The sequence below is a fragment of the Hoplias malabaricus genome, chromosome 8 (assembly GCF_029633855.1).
Source record: "Hoplias malabaricus isolate fHopMal1 chromosome 8, fHopMal1.hap1, whole genome shotgun sequence".
NCBI lineage: Eukaryota > Metazoa > Chordata > Actinopteri > Characiformes > Erythrinidae > Hoplias > Hoplias malabaricus.
This window is the reverse complement of record NC_089807.1, coordinates 895,235-912,454: the sequence shown is the minus strand read 5'-3', so window position 1 is coordinate 912,454 and position 17,220 is coordinate 895,235. Positions and strand designations below refer to the sequence as shown.

General features: G+C 44.5%; 1 protein-coding gene across 2 annotated transcripts in view; it reads left to right on the top strand.

Annotated features, from left to right (window-relative positions):
* LOC136706170 (MAM domain-containing glycosylphosphatidylinositol anchor protein 1) overlaps positions 1–17,220 on the top strand; it is a 297,644-nt gene that overhangs the window by 141,150 nt on the left and 139,274 nt on the right. The gene's annotated exons all lie outside the window — the stretch shown is intronic.

Here is a 17,220-nt window from a genome sequence, read left to right as displayed (position 1 = left end):
CACACAGACACAGAGAGAACACACCACACTCCTCACAGACAGTCACCCGGAGGAAACCCACGCAGACACAGAGAGAACACACCACACTCCTCACAGACAGTCACCCGGAGGAAACCCACGCAGACACAGAGAGAACACACCACACTCCTCACAGACAGTCAAAGTTAAATGATCAACAACAGCAAATAAAAGGTCAGTGTTTTCCCACTATGGAGCAGGAATAGAGCAACATCCTCATCTCGGTTGGTGCTTTTTAATGTTTACAGGTTTCTCTATTGTTTAACATACTTTTGATGCTCTTTTATCTGCCATGAGCACATTAGAGCAGTTTCTTTTTGTATCTGACACTTTCTGAGACTGGAAGTCAGTAGCTGGTGAAGGATGGGGGTGAAATGCGTAGCACTGTGTAGTAAGGGTTTTAGTTAATATATATATATATATTTAATTCATTCATTCTAAATGGTTATTAATTGTCTAAACTTTCTCACAGTGCAGGACTTCATATAAATGTTTGAAGGTTAGAGTGAGCGCGGATTTAAAGGAACACTAGGTAAGATTTGAGTTTTGATTCTGGGGCTCCCCAGACTGTAATTCATTATCACAGAACTGTACTGAAATCAGTGGGGAAGGGGAGAGGGGTGGTCTCCTACCCTTGTCCAAAAGTTACATAGTGCATTTTCTGCCGTGCTGAGCCCAGAGTAACAACTAAAGAGGGTCTGTTCTCTCTGTCATAGCTCAGTGGAGCATCACAGTGATTTTGAAGCTGTAATTTTAAGGTGGAAATATTATGTAATGTTCCTTTAAGCCTAGCTACTTGCTCACTTTAAGCTGAATTGTTGCTGCAGCACTTAAGGTGGGTTCAGAAATTTGAATAAAGAAAGCTGCATTAAGAAAGTTTATGTTGTTTAAGTTATTTAAGAAGTAACCTATGAGTACTGACTTCCAAACGTTGGTTTGGTAATTACCCTAATCTGCAGTAACACGTCATAAACCCAGTCTGAGGTCACGTTTCCTCAGCCAGGTGATTCGAGGCGGCCCTGCCTCCTGCAGCTGATGGTAATGAGTATGAACTCTATCAGCAAGCTCTGGTGTGCACTTCGTTATCGAGCGTCTAAATATTCCCAGACGGGTCGATAGCGCTGACCGGTAAGACTGATGGCATAGCAACCAGAAGCGCAGTGCAGAGAGCATAAAAAAAGAGAAGGAGGCAAAAAAGAGGAAGAAAAAAGAATAAGAAACATCTAACATAAACCATTACTCTGGGAGGCCAATTAAAAAACAGCATTACCATCCACCACCATCTGTAGCTAACAGCTAGAGCCATGCTCTCTCTCTCTCTGTGTGTGTGTGTGTGTGTGTGTTTGCAGGCCTGTGTGACAAAATCCCCCAAAATCTAGGGCAATTAACAGAACCAAGTGGAAGTACAAGCAATTATAGACCTTCTCTGCCGCTCCACCGCTGGGAGCCGGTGGCCCTCGCCTCGGCGCTTATCTTTTCAGCAAGGTCTGACCCGAGACGTGCTGCAGTGACCCCTGACCCCCCTCCCCCAAATCTGTCTGATCCCAGGGCCCTGACCGAGAGCTTTAATTAAAAAGACTGCCAGGTTTGGAGCAGTGCGAAAGTGTCCGCTGCGGAGTGAAGTGCCACAGTCACTGTTTACAGAGCCAGAGTAGAGTCAGGTATGAGCTTAACCCTTTAATGATCAGCAACTTTTTCTTTCCCTTTCACTACAGTGTTTAATGATAAATAAGTATTCTGATGTCCTCACACTGACACATACAAAGAGAGAGAGAGAGGGTGACTCACATTAGGGATGTGATAGTTATTATTATGAATGTGACCTAAAGCCCGAGGAGCTGTTTTTATGAAAGTTTGAGATAGGGCTAACATTTCTAATTAATTTGTGTTTGCATGTTTTCATTTTGCAAAGTCGTGAGTGGAGCACGTACACTGTAAATGGGGGTTTAGAGCTACAAAAAATAGCCCTTAAATATAATGTATTTCCTTGTATACACACATCATTGATGGTCGTTTAGGAGAGAAAGTAAGGTGATAGGAAATGGCTGTATTTGCACTGATGGTGATTTCCAGTTCCTATCACCAGCACTGGACAGAGTTTGAATAATAATCCAACTTTAATTGTACTGAATTATTATTTCTTTTTTTCTTAGAGAGAAAGTGTTGTGCATAAACAATTTGCAAAAAATAAGAACAAATCTCTCCGTTTAAGTTGGTGATTAGATGCTGTATTTGTGAAGTGCCGACATGGAGATGCCTGGTTCCTGTCTCCACCACTGTGAGGACACCTGGGTCTGATTGACCTGTCCACAGCGCTTATGGAGATATTTGGAGAATTAATAAACAGGATTTGTTCTTAAATTGGTGATTCCTATAACAGTAACCAGACACACAATACAAGAGTTTAAAAATTGAGAGAGAGAGAGAGAGAGAGAGAGAGAGAGAGAGAGAGAGAGAGAGAGAGAGAGAGAGATGGCTTTTTCTTTACCCCACAGTGTGGACTTTGGTGGAATCTGCAGTCTTCACACGTGGCACTCTAATGTGGCTTTAAGGTCATTTGTAGGGACGCCAACTGAGGAGTCTGTGAGGAGTGTGGTGTGTTCTCTCTGTGTCTGTGTGGGTTTCCTCCGGGTGACTGTCTGTGAGGAGTGTGGTGTGTTCTCCCTGTGTCTGCGTGGGTTTCCTCCTGGTGCTCCGGTTTACTCCCACACTTCATAAACACACGTTGGTAGGTGGATTGGCAACTCAAAAATGTCCATAGGTGTGTGTGTGCGTGTGTGTTGCTCTGTGAAGTACTGGCTTCCCCTCCAGGGTGTGTTCCTGCCTTTCACCCAGTGATTTCGGGTAGACTCCGCCCACAAGTTGATGGAGAGTCTGCATTTTCCTGACCTCACTGTCAGGATTCTGCCAGTTGCATTCTGATTGGCTCTCTGTAAATCTGCGTATAAACACTTCTGTGCATCGTGGCTCTTACTGGTCCGAGGTGAATCATAAAGACGGCCTTCTTCTATACGTCAGGCCAAAATGGCAGACTTGTGATTGGTCCTTTTACATGTCTTGGCCATATTTAGTGGTGAACGGCACCTGACTCTCCCTAGAGACTCTAGCAATGTGAGATTATTCAGCACCAGATACGATGGAGAGTTCACCAGATGCTTTCAAGTAAGTGCCAGATAATATTGAGTGAGCACCAGACACCATTGAGTGAGCACCAGATGCTGTAGAGCAGGGTCTACAGACTACACCCGAGCCTTATACAGCCCTCTGCTTTCATTTGACCTGCTCCTTTACGGCAGCGTACCGCATGTGGTCTGTCCAAGGGCGTAGAGTTGGGTGGAGACTGTAGGGACATGTTTCTAAAGCAACCCAGCGACTACTGAGCTGTCCCTCGCATTCATTTTCGTTAAAAATTACACTACAGCGGTCTGTGAATGTCTAGTCTGTGTATCTGGTAAAAACGGTTAAGACCTGGTTCTCTTCTCCGAGTCCCACCTCCCGAACCCTCACCACTAACAGGACTTTACCGTTTCTCCCTGACGTGTGAGAGGCTGTGGCTGTAAAACAAAGTGCTGTAAACACTAACTGTAAACACCCACTCTGACGCAAACAGAAATCTTTTGCTTCAGATCTCCACTGGAGTTTATTTTAAACACTAACTCCTACAAAAAACTTGTTTTTGAGCAAAATGAAATAAAGTGACAAATCACAGTTACAGTGGGATTACTACAAGTGGCATGTGCTATGTATCTTATTCAACTCGCTGCTCCCTGCCCCCAGTCCACAACAGAGCCAAGCCCCACATTTTGGGAACCACTGCTATAGAGTGAGCACCAGATATCAGTGATACCAGTGCATTTCTAATAGTCCATTATAGTCCCTAGAAATACCCCAATACGGTAAATCACTGCATATAAAGCCACCACTGATAAAAATACCAGAATATTAATGGCACTGTCCACTCAGCCCTGGTTTTACCGACCAGCCGCAACCAAGAGTGAGAAAGTTAAAGACCACAACAGAGGACATCTGTAAACTCCTGTGGTCAGGGAGCCACACTGACTTCTAAAACAAGTTGCACATGTTGCTAAGTTTGCTGATGACTGTCTGAACTCCAGAGCTACACCCGAGCTGGGAATTAACTTTGTGTTTTAGTATTGAGCACTAAACTCCAGTGAAGGATTGTGGAGGGCTGGAGCGGGCACCCTCAGGAAGACAGACCAGGCGTGAGTCCCAAAATAAGGAAATGAAACTTCAAAGTGAAGTGAGTAGTGGCCATGCGGGGGCCATCTGGCTCGGCCTCTTTAGGTGCTGCACTGAGGGCAGCAGCAGCAGGGCATCCTCTCCTTTTGAAGTGGCGCTATGCCGGTGTGTCTCTGCAGTAATCTGTGCCGATCGGCTCTCTGCCTCGGCCCCCCATTCTCTCCTCCTTCCTCCGTGGCGGTGGAGGTAATAAAAGCCGGCCTATCAGGACAGATGACAGGCAGTGAGTCAGTGGGAATGGGATCAGTAACGATCACCTATCTTTGGGCCACATATGGGTCTCACACAACTACGACCATATTTTTAGCCACGTTTCATTCCGTTGTAAAGAACGGGGTCCTTCTTGAGCGTGTCACCACGTCTTCCTTAAATTACCCCTGTGTTCACATTCACATCAGTCCCAGTTTGTGTTTAGAATCAATGCAAAATCCAGTCTGAGTGGAAACACTTTAAAGAGGAAATAATAGGAAAAACTTGTTCAGTGTATGTTCACATTAATGTGTGTATTTGGAGCCCACCAACACACACACTGTGAAACAAGACCCCCAGTCAGTTTTCTGCATTCTGCTTAAGTCAGAAAACATGAGATAAAACAAGTCGTTCTGGTTCTGCTCCACTTCTGACGTCAAGTACAGATTCTTTAGGATCACCCCACCCCCTCATCTGAGTCTGTCCAATCACAGCGCTGGATGTGATGTTTATGTGAGAGTTTATGTTTAGACAGGGGGAGAACAAAGCTGTGGGGCTCGTGGGGCTCGTGGGGCTTTAGGAAAGTAGATGTATGAAGGGCTCAGCTTCTGAGTGAGGAGACGTATTTACGGTCTCACTTCGAAGGTTATCGGTTGACCCAATGAATCCGAACTCTTTGTTTGAACCTGTAAACAATCCCTTACACCAGCTCCTCGAAGGCACACTCGAAACATAAATCTGGGAAAAAAGTGTCATTTAACCTGCTTCCAAATGGCAATGAGGCTATTTGTGTTGACCTCTGACCCCGGTCCACAATGACCCCCCCCCCACTCCACCATGCACAGGGTAAAAGGCCAGGCTTTTGGGGCATTATTAGAAAGTGCTGTTTCTCGAACATTGATCCGGGATCAGTTATCTCCAGCCTCAGCCTGGATCTATAGCGTTCTCAGCCGGATGATTAATCTGATCAAAGGTCCGCCTTGGGGGCAGAATATCGCAATTATGCCAGAGTCCCCCCCTCGCAAGACCTGGAGGCATCATTTAAATACATTATGGATTGGGAACACATTAGAAGGAGCTGCTGAGGGGCAAAGTAACTAATTGATAACAGCAAATTGCCTTTGTGTTGCCCAGGCAACTCCCATAGTAGCGACACTACAAGGTGGACAGGGGGCTATAAAAGCTCCTGTCGTCCCTCACGACCTGAACACCCGCGAGGAATATTAATACAGGAGGAAAGACATGTGTGAACACAGCGAAGCCCTGTCTCTCGTTTCCTGAGACACCTTCACACGAGCTAGTCATTATCATAGGACTTTATTATTCCTAGTATCAGTTTGTTCAAACATAGACATAGAGCAGACATCATGGCGCACGCAGGTCACGCTGGAGACACGTGTAGGTGTATTGATAGATTTAGATTTGATTGTGTGTATATACTTAACAGAAAGGACAAATAAGGCTCGGGCGGTGGCTGTGAAAAATGAAGTATTAAAACATTGCAATGGCTAACATCAACATCCCCATCTGTAACTGGTCTAAACCCACACTCTCACGGACCTTTGGACACAGTATTGTCCCCAAGAACAGAACAAACCCATCACAGTCTTCTGCAGCTTTTTCCTGATGGAGCTCAGAACAAACGCAGCGCCCAATAAACTATTCACCTCTCACACAGCTTCAGTTATAGGTTCTTTTTCGTTGAATAAAATGAGAATCTGATTTTTAAAGAGGGGCAGAATGTTTGAATTTTTCATTACAATTATATGCTAAACAAAATATAACCATCATATCATGTATCTACCCTAGGACAGGAGCTACACCAGTCTGCACTTTGAAACATCTTGACTGTGTGTGTATTCTCGTGTGTGTAAAGCAGAGTGGGGGAGAGCTGCTTGTGTAAATATTGAGAATCTATAAGAAGTGGGTTCTACAGCTTCATTAAACACTGCCTAATCTAAAGCATCAGCAGAGGAACACACCTCAAATAAAGCACGCTCTAAAGCCTGTGTGAAGTGTACAACAGACCAAAACATCACAAACACTGGACTTCCCTTTTATTCAAAAGAAAACACAGTTCTCAGTGAAATCCAGGGCGTTTATAAAGAAGGGAAATTCTGTTAAATTCAGAAGAAATGATGGACGATCGCAAAGGTGGCTGTCTGTCTCTCCTGGTGTGTGTGTGTGTGCTCATTAGCCCTAATCACAACTGTGTGTGTGTGTGTGTTCACTGATACCAATCAATGAAATGTAGAGTCCAGATCTCATTGTACTTCATTCCTCACAAGTGCACTATTCACAGTAAACACTACTGGAACGACTCCTAAATATAAGTGAGTTAGTGACTGAGTGAGTGACTGAGTGAGTGAGTGAGTTAGTGACTGAGTGAATGAGTTAGTGACTGAGTGAGTGAATGAGTGACTGAGTGAGTGAATGAGTGTCTGAGTGAGTGAGTTGGTGACTGAGTGAGTTATTGACTGAGTGAGTGACTGAGTGAGTGAGTTAGTGACTGAGTGACTGACTGAGTGAGTGAGTTAGTGACTGAGTGAGTGAGTTAGTGACTGAGTGAGTGAGTTAGTGACTGAGTGAGTGAGTTAGTGACTGAGTGAGTGAGTTAGTGACTGAGTGAGTGAATGAGTGAGTGAGTTAGTGACTGAGTGAGTGAATGAGTGACTGAGTGAGTGAGTTATTGACTGAGTGAGTGAGTTAGTGACTGAGTGAGTGAGTTAGTGACTGAGTGAGTTAGTGACTGAGTGAGTGAGTTAGTGACTGAGTGAGTGAGTTAGTGACTGAGTGAGTGAATGAGTGACTGAGTGACTGAGTGACTGAGTTAGTGACTGAATGACTGAGTGAGTGACTGGGTGAGTGACTGGGTGAGTGACTGAGTTAGTGACTGAGTGAGTGACTGAGTGAGTGAGTGAGTTAGTGACTGAGTGAGTTACTGAGTGAGTGAATGAGTGAGATACAAGCCATTTCTTTGATTTGCATCACATCTAATCCAAGCTCGTTGTTCTGAGAATGACCAGAAGCTTCTTTGTGTGATCTGTGGCGGACGCGTCCAGATCTAATGTGAAAGCGGAGACTGATTTTCTCCTTCGCTCAAAGATGAAAGCGTTAGGTTCTGGGGACCTTTAGGCATTTAATCATATTTTCATCTGTAGTTTGGTGAATTCCTTTGACCTCCCTCTTCATTATAGAGTTAGATTATCTCACGACTGATCTCATCTGATCATCTGACCACAGACAGGAGCATGTGAACACACGGTTCCTCCTGAGCTGCTGCTGGACGGTGTGATCACTGCGGAAATGGAAAGCGGTCCTCTGTTTACACCAGTGTCCTATAGATGAGTTATAAAGCCTCCACTCGTCTTCCATCCGAGTGTGTGGTGTGATTTGGACGACGTGTGTTTTAAACTCCGACCCCAAAGGCAACTGTTGAAACAGAGGAAGGTGGAGGAGCATCGATGGATGTAAATAAGCAGAAGATGGAGAAGAAAGAGTCTCTTTTCTGCTTTGCATTCGGCGGCCTTTCCTCCGTCTCATTATTTCCGAATGTAGGCCCATACCCAGTTTAAGACGCTGCGCGGGGTTGTAAATAATTGACGAGCTGCTGCCTGGATCAAAAGCATGGCCCGCCTCTATTTGTGCTCCTCTGTGTACAGAAGTGTGTGTGTGTGTGTTTGCATGTGTGTGTGATATCATACCATTGCAATTTCTCTTTACTTTAATCATATTGGTTTTCAGAAGGCTCTACGTGTATAAACGCAGCGTAATTACATTCACAGTCAAACACTAGCCACCAAACACACCATCTCCAGCATCGCTCCGGCTCCACGGCCTGCTAACTGCTCAATGACCCGTCTCCGAGCTCCCGTTCCCTGGCCATGCCGCCGTCTCCGAGCTCTCCTCCACCTCAGATCCAGGATGCTCTGGAAAGTGCCCCTGACCTGACCCAGAAAATCAATCCCTCGCTTCGTTCGCCGCTTTTGTTCCGGTCGTTCGGCCGCGCGCCGCTCTTTTGGGACCATGTCCTTATTAGGGATTTCCCGATGGGCCGTCGGATGTGATTTATGGGAATTCTGCTCTGTGACCTCTGATCCTATTCAGCCCTGAACCACGATATTAACCCTGTACTCGACTGTTGACACGTAGCTACTTAGTAAACACATCATTTACACTCAGTCCGTATTGACATCTTCACGTCTGTTTCCGACACGCAGGAGATGCCTGGAGGGAAGGTCCATTAATCAAAGCATGTGGCCGGCGTCCAGATTTAAACCCCATTGAGAACTTCCGGCCTCATATTAACCCTAGATTCCCTGGTCAAGAGTTTCCCCCCGCTGTCCAAGCGAATCCAGAGACATGGGTGGGTTTTTTTTGGAAGACTTTCCTGTTCAGAAACTATTAACTGTTTCACATTAAAGCAGACGTTCACGTTTCTCGCGTGAGTTTTTCTGAACTTGTATAAGGTGATTTGTTGGCACCTCTGCTTTTTTTAACACGGTTATAAAATGTTATGCTGCGAAACAAATTATATTCAGAAAACACTGGCTCTATTTATGATGAAAATCAGCTTCATAAAAACATACTTTTTTAAAATGATAAAAATAAATAAATAAACATTTAGCACTGGTCTGTATTTTCCTGCTGTGCTTTGGTCTTTTCTGGGCTCTGGTACAGTGTGTATGTACTCTGTGTGTGTGTGTGTGTGTGTTGGGTTTCAGGGTTTATTTTAATTAGAATCTTACCAGTAGGTTTTAATGATTTTTTTTTTTTGTAAGTGGAAGAAAGCAAAACTAAAATATTTTGTTGGTTCATTCATTCATTCGTTCCTCTGTTTTCTGTAAGAGCTTCGTACTGATCAGGATCACGCTCATCCTCTAGATCACTGATCATCACTAATACAAAGGCAACACTGAATATTTGGTGTACTCTTTTTTGTTTATGGAGCAATGACAAGAGCAGACAGACTGCGTGCTCAGCGCAGATGCAGCAGTCGCAGCCGAACCAGGCGACACACAGCCAGCGAACAAACTAATATTGAAGGTGAATTTTTGAAACAGCGAGTTGCTGGAGAGAGACAAGAGGATGTGTGACAGCAGGGGGCGCTACACGTCTCGTCATTGGTGTGGATTCGCAAATTCAAACCACAGTTTATAGAGTTTTTTGGTTGATTCTGTGGAAACTGAAGCTGATAGAGGTCTGACTCTACAGACAAATGTATACAAAATACAGATCATCGCTGTCCAATTAAAAACATATGTATCTCCATGTATCTCCAACTCATCATTTGAACACAGCAGCTGTCCTTCCCACTGTGTGAATATTTCCTGATGAACGGACCAATAGAAACGCTTGACTTCCCCCTCCTGTAAAGTCACTAATCTGAGAGATACATGTTCTTCACTGGACGGCGGTGAGATACAAACTGTAAAAAATGAAATAAGTCCATCACTACAGCACTTTTATTAATAAGACATGACTTTTCTTGACTGTTTCTCATGAGGATGAGCACACACACACACACACATATAGAGCAGTCCCCAGACACTCTGAGCTATTAGAGCGACTCTTGTATATTGGAAATCAAAGAGGATTTGGAAATCAAGCTTCCTCCTCTGAAAGCAGAGGTCAGACAGTTTTACCCTGTGAGAGATTTAACCTCCACCTCTCATTTCATTCCATCTCTCTCTCTCTCTCTAGCTTTATATCACGGTCTTTCTATCACTCTCATATTCTCTTCGTCTTTGAATAATCTGATGCTGAGGAACTGAAAGAATTCCTCAGCTGCTGTAGGAGGTGTGTGTCCGCGGATGGATGGATGAGTGAATAAGTGAATGGTTGGATGGTTGTAAGCATGGATGGATGGATGGATGGATAGATAAGTGGATAAGTGGATGGATGGATAAGTAGATGCATAAGAGGATAAGTGGATGGCTGGATGGTTTTAAGCATGGATGGATGGATGGATAAGTGGGTGGATAAGTTGATGGATGGATGGATGGATGGATGGATAAGTGAATGGATGGATGAGTGGATGGATGGATCGGTGGATAAGTGGATGGATGGATGAGTGGATGAATGTGTGGATGAGTGGAGGGATGGGTGGATGGATGGATGAGTGGAGGGATGGGTGGATGGATGGATGAGTGGAGGTATGGGTGGATGGATGGATGAGTGGGGGGATGGGTGGATGGATGGATGAGTGGAGGGATGGGTGGATGGATGGATGAGTGGGGGGATGGGTGGATGGATGGATGAGTGGAGGGATGGGTGGATGGATGGATGAGTGGAGGGATGGGTGGATGGATGGATGAGTGGAGGGATGGGTGGATGGATGAGTGGATGGATGGGTGGATGGATGGATGATTGGAGGGATGGGTGGATGGATGGATGAGTGGAGGGATGGGTGGATGAATGGATCAGTGGAGGAATGGGTGGAGGGATGGGTGGATGGATGGATGAGTGGAGGGATGGGTGGATGGATGGATGGATGAATGGATCAGTAGAGGAATGGGTGGAGGGATGGGTGGATGGATGGATGGATGAGTGGAGGGATGGGTGGATGGATGGATCAGTGGAGGGATGGGTGGATGGATGGATGGATGATGGAGGGATGGGTGGATGGATGGATGAATGGATCAGTAGAGGAATGGGTGGATGGATGGATGAGTGGAGGGATGGGTGGATGGATGGATGAGTGGAGGGATGGGTGGATGAATGGATCAGTGGAGGAATGGGTGGAGGGATGGGTGGATGGATGGATGAGTGGAGGGATGGGTGGATGGATGGATGGATGAATGGATCAGTAGAGGAATGGGTGGAGGGATGGGTGGATGGATGGATGAGTGGAGGGATGCGTGGATGGATGGATCAGTGGAGGGATGGGTGGATAGATGGATGGATGATGGAGGGATGGGTGGATGGATGGATGAATGGATCAGTAGAGGAATGGGTGGATGGATGGATGAGTGGAGGGATGGGTGGATGGATGGATGAGTGGAGGGATGGGTGGATGAGTGGAGGGATGTGTGGATGGATGGATCAGTGGAGGGATGGGTGGATGGATGGATGACGGAGGGATGAGTGAATGGATGGATGGGTGGAGGGATGGATGGATGAGTGGATGGATGGAGGAGGACCTGTGCTTTGATGCCTTTCCAAGTCAAATACTCACTGTGACTGGACTGATCAGTCATGTTTATTAATATTATCAGTGCTGATTGGTGGATGAGTGGCTATAGGTCAGATCTCCTTCAGCTCCTTCTCTGGTGACTCTAATAATCAATAACAGCCATAACAATAAGAACAGGAGCAGACACTAACCCTAACACAATTAATCTACACACAGCTCCAGTCCAAATGTGGGAGGAGTTATCTTTCCATGTGCACGGATACAAACACACACTGCCCCTCCACTGTGTTCTGTTTAAAGACACATTACAGTGTGCTTTTATTTTATACAACGGACTCCGCACGCTCCATTTACTCCACCTCAGTTCCACCTTCAGTTAAACTGTATACAGTTTGATCAATAGGAGGCGCCGTGCACTCACTGCTCCATCTCAGACTCCACCTATGAATGCATCCAGTGGCTCACAAGCCTCTAAACTTCTCTGAAATATTTTCATTGGCTCACTATTGAAACATGAATGAATGAAAAGTTCATGCTTCAAGGAGATTATATGCAAATGAGACCCTGGAATGAATCACCTGAGCTGATTTATCAACTGTGCTCATATTTCTGTTTGTTTCAATGTCATATAAACATTTCATGAATCATACAATGATTAGAATGTCCCCTTCAGCACTCGTGTTTGTGATTCTGACCTAACCATCTTTTATCAGTACCAGACTCCAATCGTTTCTCAGGGAAGAATGCCATCAAATTCTCACAGCAATGTTCCAACATCTATTGTAAAGTTTTACCACAAGAGCAGTGTGGGAGTAATGTGCTACTGTTGTATGTTGGGTCTGAGATTTTTTTTTTCCAGCTGTCCAAAGAGAATCATGTATCTCCATGTTTGTAGATGTTTAGTTTACTACATCATTTGAACACAGCAGCTGTGAATATTAATGACCAATAGAAATACTCCATAATTTTACTTGGAATAAAGACTTTTACATTGACTTCCATTGAAAGTTAAGAATGTTGTTTCCTTCTCCTTTAAAGTTACTATTTTGGAGGCACATGTTTTTTTTTTTGGGACAGAGACGATATAGAAGGTTCACTTAGAGATGGTAATAAAGACCACTTGACTTATGCACAGTGGTCCGATGTCCTCTGCTGTAACCACTAGACCCTGGTCCCTGTAAAGTGCATCCAGATTAGACTCTGAAGGCCTCATGCTACCAATGCCACTATTTGATCTGCTCCCAGGAGAGAGACACTGTGATATTGCAGACTCAGCCTCCTCCCAGTCTCTGGGCTATGGATGTGTATGAAAATTCAGGGGCCTTTTAACATTAAAACTGGGCATCTCTTGGAATCTACACATTTATTGGATTGACAACTCAAAAGTATCCATAGGTGTGAGTGGGCGAGTGTGTGTTACCCTGTGGAGGACTGTTGCCCCCTCCAGGGTGTGTTCCCCAATTGCGCCTACTGTGACACTGAACTGGAAAAGGGTTACCGACAGTGAATTAATGAATACTAATAGTTTTAGTAGTAATATATGTAGGAGGAGTAATAAAATCAATAATTAAAGTACTTTCATTGTAGTACTAATGAAAGGGGTAGTAGTGCAGTAAATAACAGTAGTAATAGTAGTGTACAGGTAATAACAGTGGTAGTAGCAGCTGTATTTGTAGTGAGAGTAGTGTATTATTATTAGTATGCTAATATTTTTCATTGGAGAGCAAGGAATAACAGAGGTAGAGGAAACTGTAGGAATTGTAGTGAAGTGAATAATTGTGTTAGCAGTATTGTGGTAGTAGAAATAGCGGTGTAGTATCAGATTCAGGTGTTTTTTGAAGTAGTAAAATTAATGAAATACAAATTAGCAAGAGTAACGGAGTCAGTGCAGTAAATATTAGTAGTAAATTATAGTAAACATTATTAGAATTAACAGTAGTGGTAGTAGGGGTAATAATGGGACTAGTATCTAAATAAGTTAAAATAATATTGTTGTAAGGGTTGTAGAAGTCAGTATTAGAAGTAGTTGTAGTGATAATAGTGTTGTGGATTGTTTATTGTATTGAGTTTGAAACAGTAGGGGTGTAAAACGGAGTAGATGTCCAAATGGATCAGTTTAGTTTTAAGAAATGAGATTATCTTCTCACTAATTTTGAAAATATCCCTGTCTAGATGACTACGAAAACAGCTGCATTGCCATGCTAGTCCAGTAGGAGTAACTCTTAAAAAGCAACATTAAAACACCAGGAAGCATGAGAGAGTCACATGTGAACAGGAACCTCTGATGTAGTTCACTGTAGAGGGAGCGAGGAGCTGTGTGTGTACAGTGTAGTTTGTGACTGATGTAGTTCACTGTAGAGGGAGAGAGGAGCTGTGTGTGTACAGTGTAGTTTGTGACTGATGTAGTTCACTGTAGAGGGAGCGAGGAGCTGTGTGTGTACAGTGTAGTTTATGACTGATGTAGTTCACTGTAGAGGTAGCGAGGAGCTGTGTGTGTACAGTGTAGTTTATGACTGATGTAGTTCGCTGTAGAGGGAGCGAGGAGCTGTGTGTGTACAGTGTAGTTTATGACTGATGTAGTTCACTGTAGAGGGAGCGAGGAGCTGTGTGTGTACAGTGTAGTTTATGACTGATGTAGTTCGCTGTAGAGGGAGCGAGGAGCTGTGTGTGTACAGTGTAGTTTATGACTGATGTAGTTCACTGTAGAGGGAGCGAGGAGCTGTGTGTGTACAGTGTAGTTTATGACTGATGTAGTTCACTGTAGAGGTAGCGAGGAGCTGTGTGTGTACAGTGTAGTTTATGACTCATGTAGTTCACTGTAGAGGGAGCGAGGAGCTGTGTGTGTACAGTGTAGTTTATGACTGATGTAGTTCACTGTAGAGGGAGTGAGGAGCTGTGTGTGTACAGTGTAGTTTATGACTGATGTAGTTCACTGTAGAGGGAGTGAGGAGCTGTGTGTGTACAGTGTAGTTTATGACTGATGTAGTTCGCTGTAGAGGGAGCGAGGAGCTGTGTGTGTACAGTGTAGTTTATGACTGATGTAGTTCACTGTAGAGGGAGCGAGGAGCTGTGTGTGTACAGTGTAGTTTATGACTGATGTAGTTCACTGTAGAGGTAGCGAGGAGCTGTGTGTGTACAGTGTAGTTTATGACTGATGTAGTTCACTGTAGAGGGAGCGAGGAGCTGTGTGTGTACAGTGTAGTTTATGACTGATGTAGTTCACTGTAGAGGGAGTGAGGAGCTGTGTGTGTACAGTGTAGTTTATGACTGATGTAGTTCACTGTAGAGGGAGCGAGGAGCTGTGTGTGTACAGTGTAGTTTGTGACTGATTTAGTTCACTGTAGAGCGAGTGAGGAGCTGTGTGTGTACAGTGTAGTTTATGACTGATGTAGTTCACTGTAGAGGGAGTGAGGAGCTGTGTGTGTACAGTGTAGTTTGTGACTGATTTAGTTCACTGTAGAGGGAGTGAGGAGCTGTGTGTGTACAGTGTAGTTTATGACTGATGTAGTTCACTGTAGAGGGAGTGAGGAGCTGTGTGTGTACAGTGTAGTTTGTGACTGATTTAGTTCACTGTAGAGCGAGTGAGGAGCTGTGTGTGTACAGTGTAGTTTATGACTGATGTAGTTCACTGTAGAGGGAGCGAGGAGCTGTGTGTGTACAGTGTAGTTTGTGACTGATTTAGTTCACTGTAGAGCGAGTGAGGAGCTGTGTGTGTACAGTGTAGTTTATGACTGATGTAGTTCACTGTAGAGGGAGTGAGGAGCTGTGTGTGTACAGTGTAGTTTGTGACTGATTTAGTTCACTGTAGAGCGAGTGAGGAGCTGTGTGTGTACAGTGTAGTTTATGACTGATGTAGTTCACTGTAGAGGGAGTGAGGAGCTGTGTGTGTACAGTGTAGTTTGTGACTGATGTAGTTCACTGTAGAGGGAGAGAGGAGCTGTGTGTGTACAGTGTAGTTTGTGACTGATGTAGTTCACTGTAGAGGGAGCGAGGAGCTGTGTGTGTACAGTGTAGTTTGTGACTGATGTAGTTCACTGTAGAGGGAATGAGGAGCTGTGTGTGTACAGTGTAGTTTAAGACTGATGTAGTTCACTGTAGAGGGAGTGAGGAGCTGTGTGTGTACAGTGTAGTTTGTGACTGATTTAGTTCACTGTAGAGGGAGTGAGGAGCTGTGTGTGTACAGTGTAGTTTATGACTGATGTAGTTCACTGTAGAGGGAGTGAGGAGCTGTGTGTGTACAGTGTAGTTTGTGACTGATTTAGTTCACTGTAGAGCGAGTGAGGAGCTGTGTGTGTACAGTGTAGTTTATGACTGATGTAGTTCACTGTAGAGGGAGTGAGGAGCTGTGTGTGTACAGTGTAGTTTGTGACTGATGTAGTTCGCTGTAGAGGGAGAGAGGAGCTGTGTGTGTACAGTGTAGTTTGTGACTGATGTAGTTCACTGTAGAGGGAGAGAGGAGCTGTGTGTGTACAGTGTAGTTTATGACTGATGTAGTTCACTGTAGAGGGAGCGAGGAGCTGTGTGTGTACAGTGTAGTTTATGACTGATGTAGTTCACTGTAGAGGGAGCGAGGAGCTGTGTGTGTACAGTGTAGTTTGTGACTGATGTAGTTCACTGTAGAGGGAGTGAGGAGCTGTGTGTGTACAGTGTAGTTTGTGACTGATGTAGTTCACTGTAGAGGGAGTGAGGAGCTGTGTGTGTACAGTGTAGTTTATGACTGATGTAGTTCAAGGGAGTGAGGGGCTGTGTGATGTCAATGTTTCAGAAAAGATCAGTTTTCTTCGTCCACACGAGAGTCAGTGATCTAATATGCAGTTTCCATGTGGACAAGAGGAAAAACACAGACAAAACCTCAGTATTTAAAAATAAACTGATCTGTATGGACAGGGCCTGAGTGAATGGACTAGCCCTGTATAGATCGTCCTATAGGTTAGTGACAGTTGTTATGTCCATGTAGGGATTATGTAGCGTTATGAACAACAACCTAGAGTTAAGTGTTTAAACTGAGCACACACACACACACACACACACACCCCTGGATCCAGAAGGAGGCTGTCCACTGAGTTGGACACAGATATGATTCTGATTGACACTTGTTTACACAGATGTAAGTGGACGAGGGACATTTACAGCCAGTGGATTTAGGTGCAGAGGGACATTTACGGTCTCAGGGAGTTGATGGAGTGGTTTTAACATGACAACACAGAGAGAGAGAGAGAGAGGAGGGGGGGGGGGGTCAGGATGAATGGGTGGATGGATGGAGTGAAAGGGAACAAAAAGGGAGGTGGGAGAAGCTGGTCTTGATCTCATTCTGTTCTCTTACCTCACATTACTTTCATAAGCGTTAGTCATAACTGCCATTCAGAGTCACACAACCCATTTATTTCACTCCAACACACACACACACACACACACACACACACACACATAAACACAGAGATGTTCTAATCTGGTGTGTTCCACTGATCTGTGCTGTTGCTATTAGGTGTTGTGTTGAGGATAATCTCCTGTCAAAAGGAATCAAATGTGAATCACCAAAACTGTAATTTTATTACAGAGCCCTGAGGAATTTGGGGGTAAGAAAATCCCATCATCTGAGAGCAATTTCCTCTTTGTGC